The sequence below is a fragment of the Triturus cristatus genome, chromosome 4_1 (assembly GCF_964204655.1).
Source record: "Triturus cristatus chromosome 4_1, aTriCri1.1, whole genome shotgun sequence".
NCBI classification, from domain to species: Eukaryota; Metazoa; Chordata; class Amphibia; order Caudata; family Salamandridae; genus Triturus; species Triturus cristatus.
The window spans coordinates 1,054,263,519-1,054,275,759 of NC_140585.1; positions in this window are offsets into that span (position 1 = coordinate 1,054,263,519).

Here is a 12,241-nt window from a genome sequence, read left to right on the forward strand (position 1 = left end):
TTAGCGTGAAAGAGGAGGGCAATGGGTGTTGACGTGGCGTTCCACCGCAACACTCATTGATTCCGACGCTGCCTCCTATTTACAAGGGAGGCGTAAATAGGAGGCAGCGCCAGAAGTAAGACCAGGGAAAACCTGGTCTTACCCTGGTGCAACGAGGAGAAATGTTTTATTTCTCCTCGTTTTTGCTGTTTTCGTGTGTGCTGGTTTGTGCAGCACACATGAAAACAGCAAAAGGCCAATGATAGTTTATGTACAGGAAGGCCACCCTTCCTGCACATAAATTATCATTTATTTTTTTAATGCTGTTTTGCAACTTCTATGTGTGCTGCATTAAGCAGCACACATAGAAGTTACAAAACTGCATTTAAAGATTGTTTATGTGCAGGAAGGGGGACCTTCCTGCACATAAACAATGCTCTCCTGCACGCAGCTACCCTTGTACTGTGGTGCACAGGGGCCTGCGTTGGTGCTTTGCTGCTAAGTGTAGCGCCAGAGCAGGGAGAAATCCAGAGCTTCACCATATTCTTGTAAATATGGTGCAGCCCTACATTTCTGAAGTGACAGAGTGAGGTGTTAAGCCAGGAAGGCTAACGCCTCAATCCACCACTTCCCTTGCACATATACCCCTCAGCGCCACATGTGGACCATCTTCTTTGTGATCCTGAAAACATGACAAAGGCCTCCGCTAAAGTTGCTCCTCTACTGTCCTCAAGCTCTCAACATCACCTTATTGGCCATATGGTACAGTGCAAAGTGCCTAGAAGTGGTACATAACTCATGTGAAGTTAGGATGTAACTACAGTGAAAAAATCACCAGCTATTTTCACTGTGTTAGATTTAGCTGTTCCTATGGAGAATAACGATAAAGGAGATTAAATCACTCTTTCTGCCTTATCCAGTATGAAAGAGCTACAGAAAAAATTTCAGTACCCTTTCCTAACTATTGTTAAAAATGCAATAAATTCAAAAGCCTGATTTTTTTCTAACTAGTTGGGAAATATATATGTTTTCAGAAAAATTATATTTACTTGCCTGAGGTAAAATAGGCTGATTCGCCTTAGTCTGCATCTGATGCTGTGCCTGTAATGATGTGTAAAATTCCTTAAAGGAGCCACTCGATAGACCACTTTCATTGATAGGTCAACCTAAATGGGTAGGGATGACCCATCTGAACTCAGCAGAATATTCAGAGGGGGGTTTGCTACCCTTCCTGTGAGCATAACAGTGTCAAACTCAGCATGTCACGCAAGTCTGAGGCACATGTAAAATGTTTTCATCGTTGGAAGAGATTCTTGTGTATCCTCTCTCTGCTTACTGAAGGGCCTGCTTTGTCTTACTAGACTATGTTTTGTTTTTTTGTGGGTCCAGAGCCGGCTTCAATCTAGAATTTAGTGTTAAATGTGGAAGGACAGTAATGGTTTTCATAGTACAGTCACATACACTTCCTAGCTCTCAGAGCTCAAGGTTAGTGTTGCTGAAGAGTTTGACCAACCTTTTGCAGTAAGGCAAACAGAACCTACTTGAAAAGGTAGGTATGCCAGGCCTGGAAATAATTAGTCCACTGGTGAAAGAGGGACTAGGAGTGTCTTAGTGTGTCCTCTAGCCAACATGCTGTTGAACCCTACAAAGCTGAACCCTCACCCAGCCTTCCTCAGAACAGTGCTGGACTTGTAAAAGGATACCAGGTGGACTGAACCTGCTGCACTTGGTATCTGTGACCGGTGAGAAGAACCTTAGGAGGTCGGAACCCCTTCCACTTGGAATTCAAGGACAGAACAATCTCCAAGGATCACAATTCTGATCCCCTAGGTGGCTCCAGAAACGTAAAAAAAGCTGAAGAGGAAATTCCTGTGAAGACTTCCAGTGGACCAGTGGCAACTAGACTGGAACTGGACTTTGCTGTTGGTGGCTGCCTGATGCCCTGAACGTGTCTGAGTGCCTTCCTCTGAGGTCCTGGAGGCCTTAAATGCTCACTTCTGTGGTTATTTCGGCACCAGATGATAATTTGAAGACTCCTCTGTGGGAAACTAGATCAGACTCTCACGTTTTGAGAAGTACAGAGATATAGGTGAATGGATGACATGGAAGGCTTTCTACATATCATAAACAAGCAAGCTTTGGCAAAGCCAATAGGTTTGGCAAAAACATGCTGGTGTGATGGTTAATTGTTTTTTAGTTTTTTTTGCATATGCCCCAAATTAAAAGAATAAATCCATTTGAAAAAAATATGGCATCACCTAAATGTGGCGTCCGCAGCCTTGCTATAAGATTTTATCATTTAAAAAAATGTAAACATCTTGTATAATTTTAATAGAAAAATGTTACAGCATTTAGAATGGGCCTAGCAACCCTTCCTTAGTTTTCAGCACTCATAGCACGTTAGGCGGAATATGGTGAGGTATTCGCTGCGCATTGCAAATAACATTATCCTGCGGTGAAGGCCTACAATCCAAAATGTTTAATTTGCAAGTGAATCAGTATTTAATAGGACAAATTCCGCAAGTTTTGCCTTTTTAGGGGCCTTTACCCACAAAAAGTGTTTGCTAAGTTTGTCAGTCCAAAGAAACTGTGAGGGTGGAATAATTATCAGAGAACTCATAATTCCAATCCTTCTGCAAATAACCATTTGAACAGGGATCTGAATTTAGCCCTGCACTTGTGATGAGGGCTTTAATGTACATAATAGGGAAATATTATTCTTATTAGGGATATGAAGTGCTTTACTGTAATCTGCAGACATTGACACAAGATTTACTAAGAAATAAAACCAAAAACTTAAATAATGGAAAAAAAGAATTGAAAACGTAAAGTATTTGGCCATTGGCACTGGCATTAAATGTGACTTTTTTTTCTCTGTGATGATTAGATGTTATCAGGAAAATCCCACCACTCATATTGCCATAGAGCATGGAAGAAGGTGACGGATGCCTTGATTCATACTGTATGCTACTGTGGTGTGAGTAAAATGTGAAAAGTCTGCTGAATAGACCATTGGACGAAGATGGCTATCCCAAAGCCCCTCTGTGCAGCTATCTTAGTTCATATTTCTAATTTATATATATATTTTTTGATTACATATAACATGTTACCAAATCACAATTTGTGTTTGTGATTCAGTATTTGGAAGGGGCGGGTGTAGGGAGTCCCTTCCAAATATCGACTCTGAATGAGATGTATAAATGCTTTGCGACTGAATTGCGGTTGCAAAACATTCATTTTTTACCGACTCTTTGCATGAGGTGGTAACCCTTTCAAAATGGGGGCCCCTGCCCATTTGAGAATGAAAAACATGTTTTTTAAGAGCAGACAGTGATCCCATGAAAAGTGAACCTGCAAAGCAATTTTTTTTCTTTTTAAACACATTCCATTTTCCTTTAAGTAAAACAGGATGTATTTTTTTTTTAAAAGAGAGATTGCTTTATTAAAAAGCAATCCCAGACATGGTGGTCTTGTTGACCTCAGTAGGCCACCATTCCTGTGATGGCAGCGATTCCTAATTGGCCACAAATTGCGACCTACTTCATTAATATGCATGAGGTAGTTCTATTTGCGACCCACTAGGAATTACTAATGAAACTCCAAAAAGTTTCATACATTAGGATTACCAATTTCCTAATTGTGATTTAGATAGAACCGCAATTAGTAAATCAGCATTTCTAATGTTAGTACTTCTGGCCCAGAGTCTCCAGGGCAGACCTAAAATGTAACAAAAAAAGACCCTTCCCTCTCAACGCATGGGGTGCCTACAAAAAACAGTTGTTACTGTCTTATATTTGTGGGTTGAGCATTTGTGACTAGTATTTTTATATTGTTTCTGAAAGAGATCAAGCAGCTTATTCGTCATAACTCAATGACACTACAGGCATGGATTATGATGCCTTATTATCTAAGGGCAAATTGGGAAAAGGGTCATATCTGGATAGAGATACTAATGCTTGAGCCTCTCCACCCAACTAATTGGTAGTAGAAGTCAAACATTTCTTAGTTGCGTTAAAGTAGATTTACTGCTGCCAAGATAAAATAGTAGTTGCAACTTTGATACCCACTAACTCTCCAACTCCATTATTATTTGATCCCTTTCTGTTACATCACTAACTGACTAAATGAGTTTGCGTTACCCCAGCACATACGTCACTTGTGACATTAAATCATTAACCATATAGGCCATACAGTAGACAAACCCTCATACAGCTAAAGCCTACGATGAAGTAGCATGCTACACATCTGTAAACTTCTTTGGGGCTTCTTTAGATGTATGAAGCACTATATCTAAGCAACCATAGCACAATGCAGTACAGACTTTTAAGACTAATTGCTGCCTTTCAGGGATGCAGAAACCTCAATATTATATTGTAGGATGATATCTGTATATCAGTAAAGTCTTCTGCACACTATTTTATAGATAAGTGACCAGATGTAAACAATAAAGTAATGTAGACAGTGAAACTCTGTTACTCATCAAAGGTAAAAGCAAACTCAGATCTTACACTTATTAACTCAACAAACTATGAACTGAATACATTTTGATTCCATTGAAATAAAATGATCTCTGAATGGTTCTTGGTAGTGATGACAAGCTGATGACAGCCAAAGGAATACAAGATGACAGGGTTACAATTTGAAAAATCCATGTGGCACTCCTAGAGTGGCCTAATCTAATACCACATGCATCGTTCTGGAGAAAGTGGTAGAGGTGTGTTTTGGCACTTTTTATTCCCAGCTCAAGGCGACCAAAGATCAGCACTGAAAAGTGCACCTGAAAAATGACAGAAATGAGCATAACCACAAGGAAGAGCACCAGCTCAATGATAAATGGTGTAAGTGAGGAGCTTCTGGTCTTCACCTTTGCTGAAGAATAGAGCCGCAGGAAATTTAAGAAATACCTATTGCACCATTATCTTTCCACAAATCCTGCAAGGCATTACAGCATTTAATTACTGAACATTTAGGCTAAGCCACAGAAGACACATTTTTGGAAAATAGTGCTTACTGATGATGGATATTGTCGATGGACTAATTTTGCGATCTCGCTATGAGTCCTTTAAGGATGATGACTCTATGACTTGATCACAGAAGGAAGCAGCAGGGATGTAAGAGAATAGTACGTCTCCTTTAGACTCCTCGACACTCTGAGTGAACAGATTGAAAGCTCAAAACGTTCATGAGTGAGTGACTGAGTAGTGACTTCCTGCATACTTTAGTAATAGGTCTTAAAGGAACAAGCAATGACTAGGTGATTATAGTCTTTTGTGATCATGGTTAATCTGAGATGGTTTCTGTGCCATGTTTTTTTCATCTTTAAACGGTTCTGTTGTGCTGTTTGGTTTCCTTAATAGGCCTGAGCAAGTAGATGGCAAGCTCATTATTGCCAAGAGGATTTGATCTCCTTTAAATTGTCTATTTCATGTAATGCATTTTTTTACCACTGAAATGAATAAATGTACCCAGCCTTCTGAACAGAGGAATAGTGTCATGCATATAGGGTATATTTATTAGATCTTAAAGGTCTTTACAGTTTAGCACAAGAGGATATCTTTGGAAAACAGTTACTTTATTTAAAACAAATGCAAGTTGGATCTGAACTGAAGCCCGATTACCATCTATTTGAATATGCAACAATAACATGTGTGGCATCTTGTCATCTAAATTACTCCTGTATTGGTGCCATTTTTTCACATATCTTTTGCACCAATTTTTAGATGGGCTGGTTAGCGCAGTGGAAAATTTTGAAAGTGTTTTTGCACTTGTCAGGCCAAAACTAGGCTGCGAAAGATACCTGTGGGAACAGTTTTTAATTAACTTTTAACCAGCTACTAATTTTAACCAGAAATTTTAACTGGCAATTGATTTACAGCATATGTTACTTTGTATTTTTTGCCAACTCTTTTACCGCATTCTTTTCTCTGGTTCTGACACAGAGGAACATGTATAGTAAGGGCATGTGTAAAACTGACTCAAGTATTACTTGCACATGCTATTCTCCATTTACAGAACGATTAATATAGTGAGCACAAAAACAAATCTGATATTCAGTCCAAATGTTGTTCATACCGCTTAAACGCCTGCTCTTATGGCCCTTACAATACGGTTTCTCCAACTTCTAGACACGGTGGTGTTCTTGCTTCGAGATTTACAAATAAATACATTAAATAAGTATGAACCAAGGTTTTTTTTTTTTACAAACAATTGACACCAGTGTTCTGCGAACCCAATGGCCTCCTTACAAAACCATATAAATTCGAGGTACATACATTGTTTTGTGATCAGCTGAAATGTCGAATATTGATCTTTCCAGGACACAAGAGTTTATTATTTAATGAACCATTAGGATGAATTTTCTAAAGTCCTGGAACTGCTGGTCGACTGTCACTGCCAGATTCAGAGCTCCTCGAAGAACAAATGTGTATCCTTGGCAAGTAACACAATAAATCTACGAAGAAGGCCCAAGAGAGTGACTTATAAAGAAATAAACCTGCTACCAGGTACAGATTTACAGTGAGCAGAAGTAATATACCTAAGTGGGTACCAATGCATTTAAATTTTATTTTAATTTAAATTTATTGGTACCCTCTTAAATATATTGCCTCTAAAAGCTGGAATTTATTTGCATAAGTAGGTTACTGTGTTGCAGGAAATGAGCTGCACCAAGGGAAAAGGCCTTCTCTGCATCTAGCTGAAGATTGATGTTGTTATAAACAGCAAAATGATATGCTTTGATGAAAAGACATACGTGCTATGGAGAGGCAAGCCGAGCACCCGTTTTGAGATGATGATGCTGACCCTCAAAATGTTTGTACATCTTCAGATACGGTCGGTGTTTTAGGGCCATATGTAGGTAAACCGTGTTTTGCGATTCTCTAATTGCAATTTTTAGGGAATCGCAATTAGAGAATTGCAAAACGGAATGTAGGTAGGATTAGCAAAATATTTTGCGATTCCCACCTATTCCTTATTTGCGAATCCCAAATTGAGATTCGCAAATAAGGAATACCTTGCCATTCATTCCTATGGGCTAGAAGGCCCATAGGAATGAATAGGAAGACATTCTCAATTTGCGAATCTCAATTAGAGAATCGCAATTAAGAATGCAATTTCAAGGTTGCAAGGGTGTCAATAGGACACCCTTTTGCACCCCTGAAATAAACATGTGTGCACATGTGGCGCACATACATGCGCTAAGGGCATGTATGTGCGCCACATGGCACTTTGAAAAATGCAAAAAAGGCTGAGGTTGGTGGTAATATGCGATTCCTTAAGCCAAAATTGCACAACTTGGGTGCTTCCTACATTGCATTTATGGAATCGCAATTTGGGATTCCTTAAATGCATTAGCAAAATGCGATTCCTTATTTTGCGTGTGGGTTTTTGTGTGCTACATAGCACACTGCCCAAATTGCGATCGCAACCGCCGAAATTCGGCGAATTTCAGCATTTGTGATCGCAATTTGGCTTCCTACATATGGTTCTTAGTCCTTAAAGTTCCAGTTTTAATAGCCAAAATCTGAAATCCATTTGCAAGATTCTCTATAATTCGAAAGAACTATAGTCAAGGTTCTGTGTTCCTTTCTGAAACTAATGAAAGCTACTGTCCTCCTAAGTTAAATTAATACTCTTGTCTTTGAAGCTGTAATAGTCGACATTTTGTTGTTGTAAATAAATGGTTCTATTTGCTGTTATCGTGGAAAAAAGAGGACGTCCTACATCACCATTGTTCTGTGGACAATGCATGAAATCTCAGTGATTGTACAGAAAACCAGGTCAAGTGCTACACTCTTAACCAAAGAATCAATATTTTTTCATACAGAGCAGAGATCTGTAAACATGAAAATAAGTGTGGATCACTAAATGTGTATGGTGCACAAATTCATTTAGCAAAGATATTGATTCAAAATCGTAATACATTTCGCAGTGCACATATTTAAATATCATAAGGCCTAGCAATACTAGTTTTCTTCAACACATAATAACAGTTTCACTAAAGGTTTCTTGCATATGTTTGCATATACAAGTCAAACATAAGAGTGCAAAAAGTGACATCTTCAAATGGAAATTGCAAATTCTGGTGCATATTTATCAGGGGATATCGCCACCAGACCGTCACTTTTAGCGACGTTCTGGTGGCGATATGCCATTCTCCAAACATACAAAGTGTTGTTAAGTCACCCATTGCTTTGGACACTGCCTCGTATTTAGTCACAAGGAGGTGTGTAAACCTGAGGCATCGCCAAAAATGAATGCCATGCAAGAGCAGACATTAGAATGGCGAAAAGAAGAGAAATTATTTTTATTCTCCTTGTTTTTCCTTTTTCTATGTGTGCTGCACAATGCAGCACACATAGAAAGCGCAAAATGCAATTAATGATTGTTTATGTGCAGGAAAGTGTCCCTTCCTGCACACAAATAATAATTAAATAATGACAATGTGCTACTCCGCAGCACACATAGAAATAACAAATTGCCATTAGTAATTGTTTATGTGCAGCAAGGGACGCCTTCCTGCACCAAGGGAGAGGAGTTGGCCTAACGGCTAGGGCGCTTGACTTCGGACCTGGGTAACTGGTGCTATGTAAAGCGCTCTGATTGGATTCGGGTCAAGTTTGCGCTATATAAAACTCTGCAAGAAAAACAAAACCCATAAACAATCATTCCCTGCAACGCAGGCACCCTTGCACTATGTTGCAAAGGTGCCTGTGTTGGTGCTAGGGAAAACACAGGGTGTGCCATGTTCTTGTGAAGATGGCGCATCCCAGCATTTTGAAAATGTCGGAGCGTGGCATAGCCAGATTTGGCGCAGCTCCATGCTCTAATATTTTCTCGTAAATATGCCCCTACATTTCAAAGAACTGCAATCGCTGTACCATGTGTAGATTGCATCATCATATGGGCCAGAAATGTGGATTTACCACACTAAAAATGGGAGATCATATATGAGTGGAATGGGAGTTGGCCGAGCTCATGTAATGAACACTCACAAAGCCACATCTTTGTATGTATTCAGAAATATGTGTAGCACAATTTCCCACGGATAATTCACATCAGTATTTAGACTCATTTCAACGTGCAATAAGTGCGGAAAATGTTATACAAAGATCCCATTATTTTCAGGAAGTCTAGGATAATAGACTTCTTCAAATAAAAGCATCTTTTCCATGTAAAGACAAGGGAGGAAAATAACTGTCATGGCACATATATTCTAGCCCCGAGCCAATGGATTTTCCTGTGTGAGAACAACCCACAGGCATAGGACTGATGGGTGTATGCCAAGATTGGCCTTGATTGAACTTGAGGAGTGTGTGATTGAAAAAGGATGTCAAGATGGATTTTCATTTTTCCAGTCTGCACATAGGCAGCTTTAGCTGTGTAGTTAGATAGAGCATTTGGCATTACTTTTTTTAAACTATTCATAGAATGGCATCAGAAGAGTGCTGCTTCTCTTAGAGGGAGGCGGGATCATACACCAAATAGCTGTTCAGTGCATTATTCCATCTCCCTCAAAGTACATTCACTGCATGTCATGAGGGACAGTTTTACATCTTAAAAGAGCAAACAACCTTCGTACATTTGTCAGATTAAATCCTTTATCTCATACAGGCACTCTAAAAAGAAAGTAATCATTTATTATAATTTTTCACTGTCGCAGACATTTTTAAATTAATTTTTCAGTACTTCAGTACAAGCCTAACTCTAAAATGCCCTTATTGTGAGATTGTCTTTCATATCGAAACAGCCAGACCCCCAAATGGCTTCCGAACTATCTCATGATAATGTGGCTCCCGGTCTAGTTCAACACACGTTCATAGATAGACTCATTTCTTTTGTCTTCCACTTCCTCCTCCTATCTATACAATTTGTTTTTACTTTTAGGGTCTTCTCTGACATGCTCAGTCTGTTTTGATGTAGACATTTGGATGGATGCCTGAAAGGCTTGATATATTGCGGCTCTTTCTTATCAGTTGTGCACGACATAGACCACAACCATCTCTTCATCTCAAATAAGCATGTCAGGCTTCTTACTAGACCTGCAGGTCCGACCCACACCAAAGAAGCTTAAGCCACAGCTGCATCAGAGTCAGCACTCAAGTGCTTCCTCACATGCACCCCCTTAACTGGCCAGCAGAGTGTGCATACCTCATAGTAATATGCACACCATAACCAAGGTTCAGATTCAGATTCTTCCAAAATTGGAACAGAGTCACAACTCACATACACTTCTGTGGTTTTAAATCCTTCCTTAGTTACTTGTATTATTTGTATTGTCTTGATGTTAGTCCCTTTTAACTATCTGAGACTTCACACACTTCTTCACCACCTGTTCATTGCGCTGGTGGGACCCTCATGAATATTCCTATTTTGCCAGAGATTTCTCCCTGTGGCCTGCAGCATCCTGAACATCTGCACCTTGAAGTCCACAATATTTCTCCTTGCAGGCAGTGTGCTTTCAATTGGTTCTTTGTGATGTAATAACATTCACACATTATTCAGCCCTGTACGAAATCGGGTTATTGGTTGAAGGGGCAAAAACCTTACTAAAACAACTGCCACAATCCTTATCAGGGTGAGCCCCAATAGTCACTAAATTAACTTGCAAGCTTAACTTAGAAGCAATGTGTAAAAATGTATGCAGCACACAAATAGTAATAAAGTGAAAAAACAACACAAGAACAATCCCAAACCAATTTCGAAAACTAGAGTAAAATCGAATTAATAAAATCATGCCAAAATGAAGAAAATCCAACCAGTAGAACTGGAGATATTAATTACATTTTATGTGGGTGAAATCTAGAGCCTAAATATCAAAGCTCCAACACTGTGCATCTGCACGCACAAGGCGAGGACAAAGTCACTTACTTGTGTCTAAACCTCTGACTAGTCTAGGCCCTTACAAACCCAGATTCTGCTGCCTGGGGCTCCTGCTTTGCCGCACGCTTCAGCGCCCTTTCTCTCTCTTCTGCTCCTTCCGTCTCTCGTGTGTCTGCTTTTTTCTTCGTCTCCACTCTCTTCCATAGCCTCTTTACTCCCTTTACACTTCTCAAGCCTCGCTTCACACCTTTCACTCTTTCTTTTGATCCTCTTTTTCACCACTGCCTCACCTCCTCTTTTTTTCACCCTTTGAGCCTCTGCTCTCTTCATCACTTTTGTGCCTTGCTTTTGAGCCTCTTTTCAACTATTGCCTTGTTTTCACCCTTTTTCACTCTCTGAACCTCTGCTCCTTTCACCACTTTTGTGCCTGTTTATCTTGTGTGCCCTGCACCCACTCAGGCCTCTGTTGTGCTCTGAGCAGTCCCACTACTGCTCATTTCCTGCCTCCCTCCTGTCCCACTTCTTACGTACTCCTTTCACTTTCCCGCCTCATCTTCCCATGAAGACCAGTCCAACCCAATGCCCTCCCATGCTCCTCCCTCTCCCAGGACCTACTTAATGGTGGCTGCTGCATGAATGTGCGGCAGGAGCACCACTGTCGCAGTATAGGCACGCCAAAGGCCAGCCCATTTGCACCTGTCTGGATCATGACCCTTCCCAGTGCCCAAAACCCTTGTCCCATCACCGCCCAGCGATATTCCACAGCGCTCCTTAGGTAGCTCGACCCGAATGCTATACACCCAACTGCTTCCGTGCCTCATACCATGGTAGGAGCTTTCACTTGAACCCACAGCTTGTTCTCCTGCAGCCACCCACCAACAGACCCCACACAAACACCACCTATGACTTCACCACACCTACGCAATAAAACTCGCCTCGGCAGACCACATGTCAACACCCAATCGCATGCATGCTTCTTAGCAAATGATCACTGAGAAAAAATGCAACCAATATATGGGACCAGGTGAGCAGTGACTCACCAGGCATTTTCTTCATCAATGAGAACTGGCTCAACCTCACATCAGCCTCCCAGATCGCCACAGCTATCTAAGCTACAAGATTGCTTGACAGAAGTGCCCTCACAAGCCAGGAGGAGGACTCACTATCATCTTCAAGGAATCCATCAAATGCACTACATTCACTGAAGATGGCACCTCATTCTTGAAACACCTGCAGCTCAAGCAGAAAATCTCAGAATACTTCACCGTGAACAGAACCCTCACCTACCAACCACCTGCACTGTGAGTCACCTTTACTACCCAAATCCTCAAGTTTTTCGCCCTGTTCACCATTGACTCCAGAACCTACATACTCCTCAGTGACCTCAACTTCTACCTAGAAGACATAAATTATTCCTACTCCACAGCACTTCTCAAATGCC